General features: G+C 31.8%; 1 protein-coding gene across 4 annotated transcripts in view; it reads left to right on the top strand.

The window, feature by feature from the left end:
• LOC130441144 (titin) overlaps window positions 1-15493 on the top strand; it is a 453335-nt gene that overhangs the window by 3314 nt on the left and 434528 nt on the right. The window lies entirely within an intron of this gene.

Raw genomic sequence — 15493 nt, 5'->3', positions numbered from 1 at the left:
GACGCCATGTCAGTATATAACAGCGCTTCCAAAACTTTTTTGCCACGACCCGATACGAGGTTGTATTTCTTTTGCGATTCACTTTCTTGTCGTTAGTTCAAAAGTTTTCTTCGTCAATATATGTGATGAAACTAATTAAATTTGCAATCAACCTACATATATGTATTGATCGATTTGCAAGGAAAGCAACTTTTATTCTTTTTTACATGAGCAACCATAACCAAGTTTCAGCTATTAATTTGGAAATTTCAGAATATGTCAAAGTACGGTTTTTATTATTATTATTTGACTAGTGGGGTGAAAGTGTAAAAGTTAATTGGCTTATCAGAGTACTCAAAAAGCATCAAGTTAAAATGTCACTTCAACTTTCACAGTTTCATACATTCATTTCAAACGACCCAGCGACCCACAGTTTAGCTAACACTGGTATATGAATTGGATCAGATTTGATTTGTGATTTTAACACGTGAAATATATTTACAATTATACAAAATAAGATACGTCATTAAATAATTTTCAATAATCAGTTAACTAAATAATCTCCACGTTTCTTTTACGGGGGATAGCTCACATGTAATCGGTTGAGAATTATTTGATAACTATTACAACTACCTATATCGTACATTTTAGTATTTAAATTTAAATTGTATAGTTATCATTAAAAACTAATTCCGTTAATAAATGCAATGAGACGGAAGGAAACACCATGTTTTATAGTATACATTGATTGATATGCGTCAAAACGAAAAATATTTTGTGTTTAACCAATTAAAACGGTGAATCGTACGATATGTGGAACAGTAATAAATCGTTTTATCGTTGGAAATTTCTAGAGTCATAGTCAGTGGCGTATGTAAGGGATTTTTTTAAATAGATCATTTAAACAGCGTGTTCAGTATGAATATCTCTAACGGTTCCAGAAATTCCGACATTTTTTCATTGTTTTTTTGTGTATAAAAAAACCTACATTATTATTTGTGAATACTACCCTGCATTGCTACAGAACTTTTTTGTTCATTCGGGAATATTAGAGTGATTTGATTACATATTTGGAGAATTTCGAATTTCCCCATTGGAAACTTCAGCTTAAACAGCCTTATCAATCATAAAGTTTGATGCATATTTTTTTTGTTCGTTCGGTCAGTTTGTATTATAACAAAGGTGAAGGTAAATGTGAAAAGTTTTGGGGACATTAAATGTAAATACGACGTTACAGGGCTGGAATTCATGAAAAATTGATTCACGTGTTCATTTTTTACCAAAAGTTAATAAAATGGAATATTACTTTGAAAATGAATCGAGAAAGGTATACAAAGATCCTAAATCCAATTATATACCTTCATTAGGAACCTGAAGGTGAAACTATTGAACAACATTATTATCTCCATGTTCTATTTGAACTCTGAAAAGTGAGGAAAAGTCATGGGTTTTTCATCGCGCTAGCTCATTCCACTTAGTCCGTCAAGAGGTACAACACCCCAGTATTAAACCGCCCACGTTATTCGCCGGATCTTGTACCGAGCGATTTCTATCTCTATCTTAAGGTTAAATCCACTTTAAAAGGAACAAGATTTAAGTGTGTTGAAGCTATGAAAAAAAAAGGGAGTCCTGAGTGAGCTGGTAGAAAAAGATTTACTGTACTGTTTCGAAGAAAAGGAAGATCCACATGGAACGATGTAAGGATAAAGGAGTGGTATATATTGATGATGGTTGATTTTTTTGGTTATTAATATGTTGTTAAAGAGCTTAATAGATTCTGCCATTAACAAGGATGTTTTCTAGAACTAATGGATTCCAGTTTTCGATATATTTGCTTTCTTCTTGGTTCTCCGTTGGAAGTTATCTTTAGTGTGTATTCTACTCCTGTTTTCGAGTATTTCCTATTCTTCTTTATGATCACAACAATAAAGTTTTCTATCTGTATGAATTTAATAACTCAAATTCTGATAACTTTTTTAGTACACATTATAATTTTGTAGTTATTTCTTAATTAAAATGAATTGGCGTCTTATTAGAAAGTAAGAAAATGTTTTATGCCCTTTCTCGGATGATGTACATCGTTTTCAAACAAGCATTGCCACTTAACAGGGGTTGCGATGGGAATGATAGCACTCGCGAAATTTTTTCCATCGACAATTTTTAATTTAGCACGAAATAATTTTGAAGCGAGGTTTTTGTTTCCCAACGGATTTGGTAATGACACGTCGGATATGTCTATTCCGAAAAAAAATTACTTTTTAATCTTAAAGAAAAGTTTGGTATTCAGATACGTCAAGAATGTTTTCCAGGAGTTTAATTTTTCAGCAATGTTAAAATTATTCATGAAATCGATTGAATAATATTAGAAAGCTCTATGGAATGTGAACTTTTGAAAGCGGTATGAATTTATTTATTAATTAATAGGCTAGAAAAAATTTTCTTATTGAGTTATCACCCCTCTCCGATGTCATTTTCGTAAAAACCTCTCGGCTTGTCACGTAATCATTCACGCACCAATCATTCTGTCTCCGCATTCGAATCGCAGTCTGTCAAGTGCCTCTTTTAATGGACCTTTTAATGACATGGCGATAAATCGGGACTATAAGGAGGGCGTTCTAGTATTTCCAAACCCAACTTGATCAAAATTTTCATCGTAAGCCAAGTTGTATGCTGACTGGCGTTGTCTTGTAGGAATATCGCACTGTAGATTGGAATATCGTATCGTTTTGATCTGTAGACAGGTTTCAACATGTTTTTTAAGAGGTTAATACAATACTGCACGTTCACAGTTTGTTGTTCAGTGAGCAAATCAACCGCAATTATTCCTCTCATGCTCAAAAACACGGTACACAACACCTTCTCCGCTGACATAAATTATTATTTGGGATTTAAGCTCTCTATACCTTTGGATTCCAGGCAATCTAGAATCTCTTTACATAGTTAAACCACTCTCAACTTCACTTCACATATTGTATTGAATCAGCGTCCATCTCTGTTTTTTTCGCTTGAGATCTATCCACATGGTCGATTTAAAATAAAAATACAAAACGAATCCTCCGCCCCATAAACACTACAAAATGCATTCTGCATTGCCGGGGATTACAAATAATTCTATTTCTACAGCGCGTTTCGACGATGAAGAGTTCATTATAATGTTAAGGGTTTAGGATTCAACGAGGCGGAAGAGACATCAGGGGATGATAATTCTTCATTTAATATCGGAGATGTAGCCAACAATCTTAACAGACATTCAGAATATGCGCAGTTTTTTTTTTATTACAAAAAAGTCGATTTAAATAACAAGTTTATCAACACGTCATATCTTTTCACAAAATGATAAACCGTCGTTAGTTTGTTTTAATTAAAATACGAAATATATATATATATATATATATATATATATATATATATATATATATATATATATATATATATATATATATATATATTCTGTTCAATATTAAATCCATTCAATTTACGGTGTTAAAACTTCCGTCTCTCAGGAATTGTTTTAGTTTTAACGTCAGAATTGAGTGGCGTAATTGTATTTTATATCAAGTTTCTCTTTTCTGTTCAGCACACCCTTTCCCTAATTTCAACCGCTGGAAACTGTTCCAGACAGATCACATTTAAATGGTGTACGCCATATTCGCCATAGTTTCTTTTAAATCACTGTACGTGAAATTAAATACCAAGTTTTCTAGTATTAATTAAAAAAAGTTTAGTTGAAGAAAAAGAGCTTGAAATGAGTAGATTCGTAAAAGGATGATTTGTTTCTTTATAAAAAGGATTCTAAGCGCAAAACCGATTTATCGGGAATCTTCTAAATAAATTAAGATCGTACGGTTTGTTGTTTGTTTCTCCAATACCGATCCATCCAGGTCGCTGTAGACGGAAAGTTTTGAGGTCATTTTTGGTTACCCATGGATGCATCTTTTCACCTACTCTCTTTCTCAACAGATCATCATCATCAATACCGATCTTGAGAACATTCTGGAGCGGGATCGAAGCAATTTGATTGAGTCCAATGCAGAAAAAAACCAGGATGCTGTTTTTACAAAAAAAGTTCATATTGCAGCTCAGGATTTGGTCTTATCTGAACATAAAACCGCAAATTCACTTTTTGGGTGTTGAGATTGAGAGCGATATGTCTTGGTGTAGTTATGTGACCGATTTAGCCAAGACAACTTCACATAAACTTGAAGCCCTCTTTAAGACTAAAAAGTTTTATACTCCGCAACACCTTCTAATCCTCTACGTTCGTCCATCTTTATAATATTGCTCGCACATTTGAAGTTCGATTCCCAAGATGCTCGACTCAATACAGAAGAGAGCAGTTCGATTTATAAGCGATCCAGAGTTGACCAGAAACTTGCAGACGCCAGGAACTTTATTTGTTTGGAGAATTGCACGCCTGTGGAATTAGCTTCCAAGGCACGTCTGTAAGTAAGTAATGTAAACACTGCTGCTCGTCATTATTGTTGAAGATTCAAGTTGAAATGGCTCGGAAACGTAGAGGAATTTGTGCTGAAGTGGTTAAAACAGTGCCGAACAGAATCCCTAGCCTTCAAGAAAAATCTCAGCAGTTTGCAGTCGACTTAAAAAATGCAAATTTACTTATTTCATCGAATATATTTTTTGTTTCTTTAGGTAAGAACATACTTTCTATAGTATACTCCTATTTTGAATGGTTGATTATGTACTCGATCAACTTTTTTGACGAAGTAATTTTGTTGGCCGATTTAAATTGGTCTTTTCTACCCACATAACAACAAGTTTAACAACTAAAGCCCCTGTCAGATGCAAACGCGTTGTTGACGGTCGAATCATACAAAAGGGAATGAAATTTGTATCTGGATTTTGTGATGTTGAGTCGGAAGTAAGACAACAAACGAACCCTCAGGGTGCTGGTATGATATTACATGGAAAAACAAATGGAGACTAAAATATATATACAGGATATGTACTCGAAGTAATATGAGTGACTGAAAATCTATAAATTAGTCAATAGATTCAATTTCTATTCTAAATACAATGTGGTAGACTTTCTCTGGAATGTTCTTCAATGCCGGAGTTTACAGTATCTTTTAATTCAAAATATTGTCGCGAAATTCTTGCGTTTTGAGTTTCGAGATGTTGAAACAAACGGAAATGGGAAACAGCTACGACTAGATTGTACAGGGGTGCTAAAAGAAGTTTATTCATAGATTAAATCCATTTGAGGACACTACTGAGGAATCTAAATGAGTTTTTAGACATTGTAACATCATTAGAAATAGAGAATCATCTGAGAGACACAACAACCCTTCTGCAAATACCTAAAACAGTATTTTGATTCCTGATTAGAAGGCAAATTTCATGGAGGTATTGGTACACGTATTCAAATTGACTATGAAACTCTAGATCACACAAAAACTCCGATGATACAATTAAAATTTGTTGTTCTCATAATTTATTTTTGATACGATTCCGATCCAATCCACAGCTCTTTCAGTTTTCTTTGAACTTGCTGATTAGAATAATTTTTGGTTCATCTTCATCCCCATAATCATTACTAAAGTAAGTGAATTTTTTTCATTCACAGCATCGGCATGTCAAAGGAAACCGCAAGGTTTTTTTATTTATACATATAATGAGACGTCATCCCCATCAAAGAAAATTATAACGATGTATTGGAGGGGTGGAAACTTATCGATTAAAAGGTGATTGATTCCTCGACGGAAATAGGAAGGGTGCGTTTTGTTTTTGAATCAAAATAGTAGAGAAATTTCTACATAATTTGATAGCTTTCTAGAGCATCAACGAAAGTGTATTAATTAAATAGAACGAATTTGTATTGAAAATAAAATCATAATAATCAAAACTATGCAATTTAATTGAAAATTTATAATGTTATACTTACTAAAATATTTGGGGTAAGAAAATTATATAAACCTGTATTAATTATTCGTAAAGCTTTTACCCTACTATCTAATTATTTTAAATATATTTTATATCACAATAAATACGTTAGATTTCAAAGAAAAAACTAAAAGTATGGGAATTTTTGAATAATATAAAGTTGATGGTTGTGTTATAGGGATTCCCATAATAATTATTACTATAAAGTGAGGTTAGGTTATTGTGGACAAAATTAATTTGGTCGTCATGTTATAGCTTCGGTTTATGTCATTTTAGCTATGAAAAAATCATTATTAGTTGCTGATAGATGTAATTGGACAAGCAAAAATTGCATCAAGATGAATATTTTTTTCTAAAAATGATAAATAATATATTCAACAGAAACTTAAACAAATATTAAATCCAATTAACAAAGAAAATAGATCTTAAATACCAAAAGAAGAAGTTGTATTAAATATGATGATCTTTGTAATAATTGCGATGCTTTTCACGTAGGACAGACCTCTTAATATTTAGAAAATTGGTCAAGAAATCACAAATACGTTAAAAAATGTAATAACAATAAATGCATATTTATTTATAAAAGTTTCTCGAGTCAGAAATCAATTAGAAAAAAAGTCATTCTATTAATTCTCGAACTGTGTCTTAAAGGAGTGCAGCTTTAAGTTCAGCACTAAAATTCGACGTTCGGTGTATTGCGTAAGCATCTGGCAACTTTGCATCGTCCACATTCACTCGTTTATTTGCGTTATGTTATTTTTGCTTTCTCTGTTCCGTGGTTTTTTGATTTTTATCAATAGTCTCTGATTACTTCGAGGGTTTTAGCCCAAAAATTATATTTTGATATGGATTTATATTGTGTAAATGGGAATTGCTATTTTAAGGAGCAAAAAAAGACGTGGAAGCAACACTGACCTCTCTTCCCGCGCGATTTTCACGCTAAAACGGTTATAAAAGTGTAAAAACTTATTTCACTGGCTCACTCTGTATACTAGAATTTGATTTTCAGGAAGAAATTTGAAGTTAAGACTAATCACACAAAAAAAGAAGAATCTCACAAAATAAATAATCTTTCTAGTTTATCAAATTGAGGTACAATTATTTTTAGAAAAAAGTCTCATATAATTATTTTGGTTTCCAAAATCCTTTAATGCTTAATGAGGATTTACCTTTATGTCATGTTCTCCAGCAACACATTGCCCATATAGAATCCATAAAGCCACATTATCTCAGAGGATTTCATAATTTACCCTATTTGAATGTCACCGATAGGATCCAAGGGTCAGGATAATCAATTTTGATTTGTAGAGAAGCTCTCTAATGGCCTTTGCGGGTTTGCCAAAGTAATTACTGATATAGAATATTTTTTATATAAATATTGAATTGTGCAAACAAATTTCAACTTGTGTTGTCACATGAAAATAATGTACATTTTGAATGTACTGGGGCCACCAAACAATAATATGTAGATGAAAAATATATATTTTTATATAGGATTTTCGTGAGTATTTGGCTTCTAGAAGGTTCTTCTCAAATTTCTACAATCTTCTAGAATTTCTATACTCCGTTTCCCTTGAAAGAACTTCTTCATTAAATACATGTCCTGATGGACCCTCTTGCCTTGTTAGTCACTCACATTACTCAAATTTGTCGGTAAGAAATCCAGGTGAGAATCCCACGTATGTTTATTAAGACATATAACACCTCAAAGCTTCATATGACATTATAATTAATTTATCTTCATCTTTATCTTTATGTCTTTGTAATTTTTTTATTTATGGTTTCTTAGAAAATTTTGGACAAAGAGTGTTTCCTCAACATTCACAGCTTTTATCTTTTATCAGTTACCGTATTTGTAGATCTACAAATATTGTCCTTTTCTTGCCTCATTGAGTTTGGGGAGTTTCTCTTTCAGATTTATAACTTCACTGCCATCTTTAGGCATAGCTTTTAAAATACTTCATATCAGACCGAGCTTTATGTGCGAGCTTTAGAAAAGCTCGTCACGATGTTGAAAATAAAAATTTTCCTATCAAAGTAAATTCCATTCGTTTAATCTAGACCTCCAAAGCTCAGCTCAGATATATTAAAATCACGTATTACATCGCTTTGTATCAATAATTTGTAATTAACGGTTCATAATTTGGGTCACTTTCTCCAGATACTTCATGACGCTTATTTAGAACAAGTTCCAGGGTCGAATCCTGATCATCGATTTTAAGGCAGTTCAGTACAATGTAGGGAGGGTTTTCATACATTTGCTGATGTTTTGTATGTCAAATTTCTCTGGTATGATTAGGTTAAGTTAGGTTAGGTTAGGTTCTTTGTATTTTTCAGCTCTAGCCCGGTTAACCTGTTAATTAGACAACTGCAGACAATAGGCAATAATACAGTCTCAACAGTACTCTCCAGAAGGTCTCCAAGTTCGTAGAGTCATTTTTTTAGCTTCTTATTCGTCACTATAATCTCAGCGCTGCAGAGGAAAGTTTTCCTTTATCAGTGCCATTCCTGAAACCTCCATTTCGTGCTTAAAATGTATCTCGCTCTGTGTATTTTTCAAAATGTTGTACCTCCGAATACTTTTTATTTTTACCTCTTAAACCTTTTTATACGTTTTTCGTTATCAATCAATATAATTTGACGTTTGAACCTGTTTCGGTCTTTATTTTATTTTAAATTGATTTTATATAAAAATTATTTGTACTGTATACGATGTTGTTTTTCAAAGTCGTACTCCGGTTTTTGTTGTCATAAATTTGTTTGTTCATACTGTATATATTTCTGGTGATTCCATCCGAAATTAAAACTGCTTTTTATATCGTATGCTGGCCGATATTTTGAACTAATTTGATAAGTTTCTCATGAAGCTTCTGGAACAGAAAACTTCCACAAGCGAATTTAGAAATTATTAAAGGTCTTAAAAAAGAAAATCTGTTTTTTTACTTTAGACAAAGTTTTTGTCAGTAATTTTAATATAACACAAAGAGTTCCAGATGTTCGATAAGATTACTTTCGATTTGATCGTAAATTTCGAAAAAGAAAACAAAGTTTTTGAAGTAATTTAATATTTAACTTAATTTCAAGGGATCGAACTGATTTAGTCAACTTTGGGTGAAAAGGTGGGTCAGAAAATTTTTAATTAAGATTGAAATTGGTTTGTAAAAACGAATTTTACACTATCTGTTTACTCACTTCTATCTGGAATGAATGAATAATAAATATTTCTTTATTAAATACCAATTTAAAGAGTCTTTGTTGATTTGGTATTAGTGCTACAAGAAACCAGAAAATAATCTTCAAAAACTTGCCTTGAATCATGACAAATGACAACAGATTGTAGTAATACATTCAAGAAATGCTAAATGAGAGAAAAGGAACTTTTGATGAAACGCGAGGAAATTGGAGATACGGAAATGAGTTTTTCGAAAGTCGAGATTTCATTGAAAAAGTGCTGGGAAGCGAATATTTCACTAAAAAAGTGTCTAGTAACGCAAAATTCAACCGAAAGTAGAATTATATTTATGAAAAAGTATCTGGGAATCAAAAATTTCATTGAAAAATTGTTTTTAAATTTGAGGTTCCACTGATAAAGAGATAAGTACAAAGATATGATTTAAAAAATGATGAATGTGGACGGAAAAATGTTTATTTCAATGGAAAGATTCTTAAGAATTAAATATTCTACTGAAAAAGTGTCTGGAAGCTAGTACTTATTTTTAAAATGGCTTTATATGAATGAAAAGTACCTAGGAAACAAAAATTTTATTGAAAAGGTATTTTTGAAGCTGAAATTCCACTGAAAAAGTATAAAGAAAGCAGGAATCTAATTAAAAAAATGATGAATGTGAAAGAAAAAGTATCTATTTCGATGGGAAGATGCTTAAGAAGTATATATTTCACTAAAAAAGTGTCTTGGAATCGATTATTTAATTGAAAAATGGATTTATATGAATTAAAAAGTTCATAGAAATAAAAAATTCAATTGAAAAAGTGTTTTTAAAGCTGAGATTCCACTGAAAAAGTATCTAGAAATAAAGAATCAAAAAAATGATAAATGTGAAAGGAAAATTGAGTATTCTAATGAAAAGATGCTTAAGAAGTGAATATTGCATTCAAAAACTGACTAGAATCTTGAGATTTCACTGGAAAAGTGTCTAGCTCCCAATAAACTAATTAAAAAATCGATAAACGTGCATAGAAAAATGTCTATTCGAATGAAAATATATTTATTGAGAGAAAACTTTAGTAAAAAATTGTCTAGAAAGCAAGAAATTCATTGAAAAAGTTTTAATTCTTGAGAAAGAGCATGTGAAATGAATATTTCATTGAAAAGGTGAAAAATGTCAAAATCGTGATCAAAAATAGTGAAAAAATGTCTAGAAATAGATATTGTCATTCATTGAAAAGATACTTTTTCATGTGAAGGGAAAAGGGAAGCAAATATTCCAATGAAAAAAGTGTATATGAGTGAAATTTTAATTAGAAAGTGATTAAAATCAATAAACCAGTATCTAGTAAGTACTTCATTGATTAGAGAGGAGAGAAAATACTACAAGAAACATTGAAAACTGTTGAGAGTTTCATTGAAAATGAAACTAGTACACAGATACTTCATTGAAAAATGTCTAGGACGCAAATATTTCATCACAAAATTTGAAGAAAGTCAATATTTTGTCGAAAAAAAGAAAAAAAAACATGATTTTCATTGAAGAATACCCGTGGTGAATAAGGAAGTGTGTAGAAAGAAAAAATTTCTTTTAAATGTGATAGAAGTGTTTGAGAAGTGATGTAAGACAACGGAAAAGTATATAAAAGCAAGAACTCCAATAGTAACATTTCTAGATGATGACATTTTTTATTGAACAAGTCGTGAAGGTCAATAAAACAGTATCTAGAAAGTAAATAGTCAATTGGAAAAGTGTTGAAGAAGTAATTTCATATAACGAAAAAGTATATAGAAGCAAGAACTCCAGTAGAAAAATTTGTAGAGAATGACATTTCCATTGAACAAGTCGTGAAGGTCAATAAAACAGAATCTAGAAAGTAAATAGTCAATTGGAAAAGCGATAAAAGTGTTAAAGAAGTAATTTCAAATAACGAAAAAGTATATAGAAGCAAGAACTCCAGAAGAAAAATTTCTAGAGAATGACATTTCCATTGAACAAGTCGTGAAGGTCAATAAAACTGAATCTAGAAAGTAAATAGTCAATTGGAAAAGCGATAAAAGTGTTAAAGAAGTAATTTCAGATAACGAAAAAGTATATAGAAGCAAGAACTCCAATAGAAACATTTTTAGAGAATGAAATTTCCATTGAACAAGTCGTGAAGGTCAATAAAACAGAATCTAGAAAGTAAATAGTCAATTGGAAAAGCGATAAAAGTGTTAAAGAAGTAATTTCAGATAACGAAAAAGTATATAGAAGCAAGAACTCCAGTAGAAAAATTTGTAGAGAATGACATTTCCATTGAACAAGTCGTGAAGGTCAATAAAACAGAATCTAGAAAGTAAATAGTCAATTGGAAAAGTGATAAAAGTGTCGAAGAAGTAATTTCAGATAACGAAAAAATATATAGAAGCAAGAACTCCAGTAGAAAAATTTCTACAGAATGACATTTCCATTGAACAAGTCGTGAAGGTCAATAAAACAGAATCTAGAAAGCAAATAGTCAATTGGAAAAGTGATAAAAGTGTTGAAGAAGTAATTTCATATAACGAAAAAGTATATAGAAGCAAGAACTCCAGTAGAAAAATTTGTAGAGAATGACATTTCCATTGAACAAGTCGTGAAGGTCAATAAAACAGTATCTAGAAAGTAAATAGTCAATTGGAAAAGCGATAAAAGTGTTAAAGAAGTAATTTCAGATAACGAAAAAGTATATAGAAGCAAGAACTCCAGTAGAAAAATTTGTAGAGAATGACATTTCCATTGAACAAGTCGTGAAGGTCAATAAAACAGTATCTAGAAAGTAAATAGTCAATTGGAAAAGCGATAAAAGTGTTAAAGAAGTAATTTCAGATAACGAAAAAGTATATAGAAGCAAGAACTCCAGTAGAAAAATTTGTAGAGAATGACATTTCCATTGAACAAGTCGTGAAGGTCAATAAAACAGTATCTAGAAAGTAAATAGTCAATTGGAAAAGCGATAAAAGTGTTAAAGAAGTAATTTCAGATAACGAAAAAGTATATAGAAGCAAGAACTCCAGAAGAAAAATTTGTAGAGAATGACATTTCCATTGAACAAGTCGTGAAGGTCAATAAAACAGTATCTAGAAAGTAAATAGTCAATTGGAAAAGCGATAAAAGTGTTAAAGAAGTAATTTCAGATAACGAAAAAGTATATAGAAGCAAGAACTTCAGTAGAAAAATTTGTAGAGAATGACATTTCTATTGAACAAGTCGTGAAGGTCAATAAAACAGTATCTAGAAAGTAAATAGTCAATTGGAAAAGTGATAAAAGTGTTGAAGAAGTAATTTCAGATAACGAAAAAGTATATAGAAGCAAGAACTCCAGTAGAAAAATTTGTAGAGAATGACATTTCCATTGAACAAGTCGTTAAGGTCAATAAAACAGTATCTAGAAAGTAAATAGTCAATTGGAAAAGTGATAAAAGTATTGAAGAAGTAATTTCAGACAAAGAAAAAGTATCTAAAAGAGAAAATTCTAATGGAGGAATGTCTAGATAATGACATTCTCATTGAAAAAGTGGTTAGAAAGCTGCACATTGTTAATGGCAACCTTCTCCATAGTTTTAATTTACACTATGACACATCACGAAGTATTTTCTCGGAAAATTGTAATCGCAACTAATAAAATATTCATTCAACAACAGGATTGTATTTATTTCCTCGATTTCCAGATACGAATAACGCCATCAAAGTTCCTCGTGTTATTATTTTTAGAATAAAAGTAACAGAATATCATTTGTTGCATACCTTTCGAAAGACATTATAGAATCCCAATCACATTGAAGCTTTGTCCAATGAATTAATTAAATTCTAGGTAGGATTATATGAAATTCCTTCTCGAGAACCCCTGAATGCATCAAGCATTCAAGTGATACTGAAGATGGATTCTGGGTATCCGACTAATCTCGGAAACAATCGTGATTCGATTTTGAAATTGAATACAATATGAAATATTCTGTCACATCTATTATTAAAAATAACGAAAATTATTATAAAAGTCAAGAATTTTAATGTGAGAGTTACGAACTTCCAAACAAACCTCGTAGAAACCTACAATTTTTCATAGTTCTTGAACAATCTCTTGGATTTTCGGAGTTACCGAAGGAGATGTTTTCTTTGAAATACCGTGTATATAAGAAATAATTGTTAGTCACTCTTTCAACATACTTTACAATAAAATTTATCTGTTTATATTTAAGAGACATCCTGTATAATAGTTTTTAGCTCTAAATACGTAAAAAATGCATCACACGTCCTGGCACATATACAACTAATAACCCGTAGAGAAAACCCAAGTTTTTACATAATCCTCTCTCTTTCTGTAAAGTTACTTTTTTCCGTTTAAAATAGTCGAATCCTTCAAGGTTTTCCGAACTACCCAATTAGCGATATGTGAGGATAGACGGATCGAGTAATTTTCCTCAACCCTTAAGGGCTTGAAACTGCTGTGAACAAATCCTATTAGTATAAATTGCCCTTGATGTTCTACAATGACGTGCCGTATATCTTCGATGAATCGGAATGTTACAAGTCACAATTATATCAGTATAAATCTCAGAATGGAATACTATGTATCAGATGCACTCCGCTTCAGTTTATACGTTATAGTATGGGGGTTAATCTGTCAATATCGTCTAAGCTAAAGCCAAGTTCATGTGACGGCAGTTTGAAGGTAGAATAAATTTTGCTACGGTGATTATATTATTATTATTCACTTTCTTCTGTCGTTTGACAAAATTTTACATAAATTTGATAGATACATCAATTTTGATTGTTCATTTTTTCACTTTGAAACTGCTTTATCCCATTGAATGTTAATTTTGTCTTGGAGACATTATTTATCCAAGATTACAGACGAAACAATGGTCATTTCTAGAAAAGCGAAAGCAAAACAAATACCGGTTTTCTGTCAATAAGGTCATGGCCATATTTTAGGATTCAATATCTAGCTACTATTAAGCTAAATGAACATGAGTATAAGAAAAGACGACCGCATTTGTTAAATAAAAGTGCTTGTTTATTCGTTCGCTTTTCGTCAACCCAATTCTCTTCACTAGAAAGAAAAAATTCAATCTTAAACCTATCAAGGTATCTAGGACTCACATTAGATAGTACTAAAGGTAGACTTGTTTACTTTCAGCCGTCTGGAGAAATTTGCACTGTCCGTTGCACCCATTTATGCCGAAAAAAAAAACAATTACACCGGTTTCATAAATTATTATGAAGTGAGAAGCCAGTACGGCCCTGTTGTTTATTTACATTACCAAGTGGACCTGTCAAGTAACTGTATACAGCAGTACCGGACTGGCTCGAACGCTTTTACGATAAATAAAGTTTTATTTTGCTTTTTCTATTACGAGGCATATTTTTTAAGTAAGTACCGTTTTGCGATTCCGCCGCCGCAACCCCAAGGTCGGCGTTCCGCATATGCGCGTTGGTTACCTACATCTCTTGTCTACGCACTGACGCCAGTCTGATTCTTCATTGTGCACGTTGTTTACTGAGTGTTTAAGATGCCTCCGACAATCGTGAGTCCCGCCGATTGTGAAGTACGGGCTGTTATACGATTTCTAGAGGTAAAGGCGTAAAACCGATCGATATTCTTTGTGAGATCTGTGAAGTTTACGGACAAAACATTATCAGTGATGGAATGGTAAGGAAATGGGTGAGAGCATTTATAGATGACCGCACAAATTTGCATGATGAAGAGCGGAGTCAGCGTCCTTCGGTTGTTAATGAAAATTTGGTGCAGAGAGTGGACGAAAAGGTGAGAGAAATCAGACGCTTCACAATTTCATCATTGTGCGACTACTTTCCTCAATATTCTCGTTGTGTTGTCACGCATTGTACCCGAGAACTTAAAATACCGGAAATTGTGTTCACGTTGGGTTCCAAAAATGTTGACGGATTTGCACAAAACAAAATTGTGGCCTACGTCACACCAGAATCGAAGTAAAAACCCATGGAATGGCGACATTTATCATCACCCAAAAAAATGAAGTTTAAGGAAACAACTTCTGCCCGGAAAATCATGTGCACAGATTTTTGGGACAGAAAAGAAGTATTGCTAATTTCGGCCTCGTAATGAGATAATCAATGCAGTGACTTATTGTGAGACTTTGAACAATCTGCGTCGTGCAATCCAGAACAAAAGACAATATGATCAATTTTACATGATAAATCGATTTTTTTTAAGGTAGTGAGCAAAATATTTTTGAAATAGGTTAAAATGTCAATTTTAAACTGTTTTTTTGCAAAATAGCTAAAATCAAGACGATTTATCAAGAAAAATTGATAATTTTTGTAACAAATATAATTTCTGACCAGTAAAATGACTAATAAATAATAAATAAAACAAAATAGGTATGAAATTTTATTTTTTTACGACCGTGCGTTTTAACCCACTTCCCCGCACGCATTTTAGT

This window comes from Diorhabda sublineata, chromosome 3 (genome assembly GCF_026230105.1).
Source record: "Diorhabda sublineata isolate icDioSubl1.1 chromosome 3, icDioSubl1.1, whole genome shotgun sequence".
Lineage (NCBI taxonomy): Eukaryota > Metazoa > Arthropoda > Insecta > Coleoptera > Chrysomelidae > Diorhabda > Diorhabda sublineata.
The sequence above is the reverse complement of the archived record's forward strand: the minus strand, read 5'-3'. Positions and strand labels throughout refer to the sequence as shown.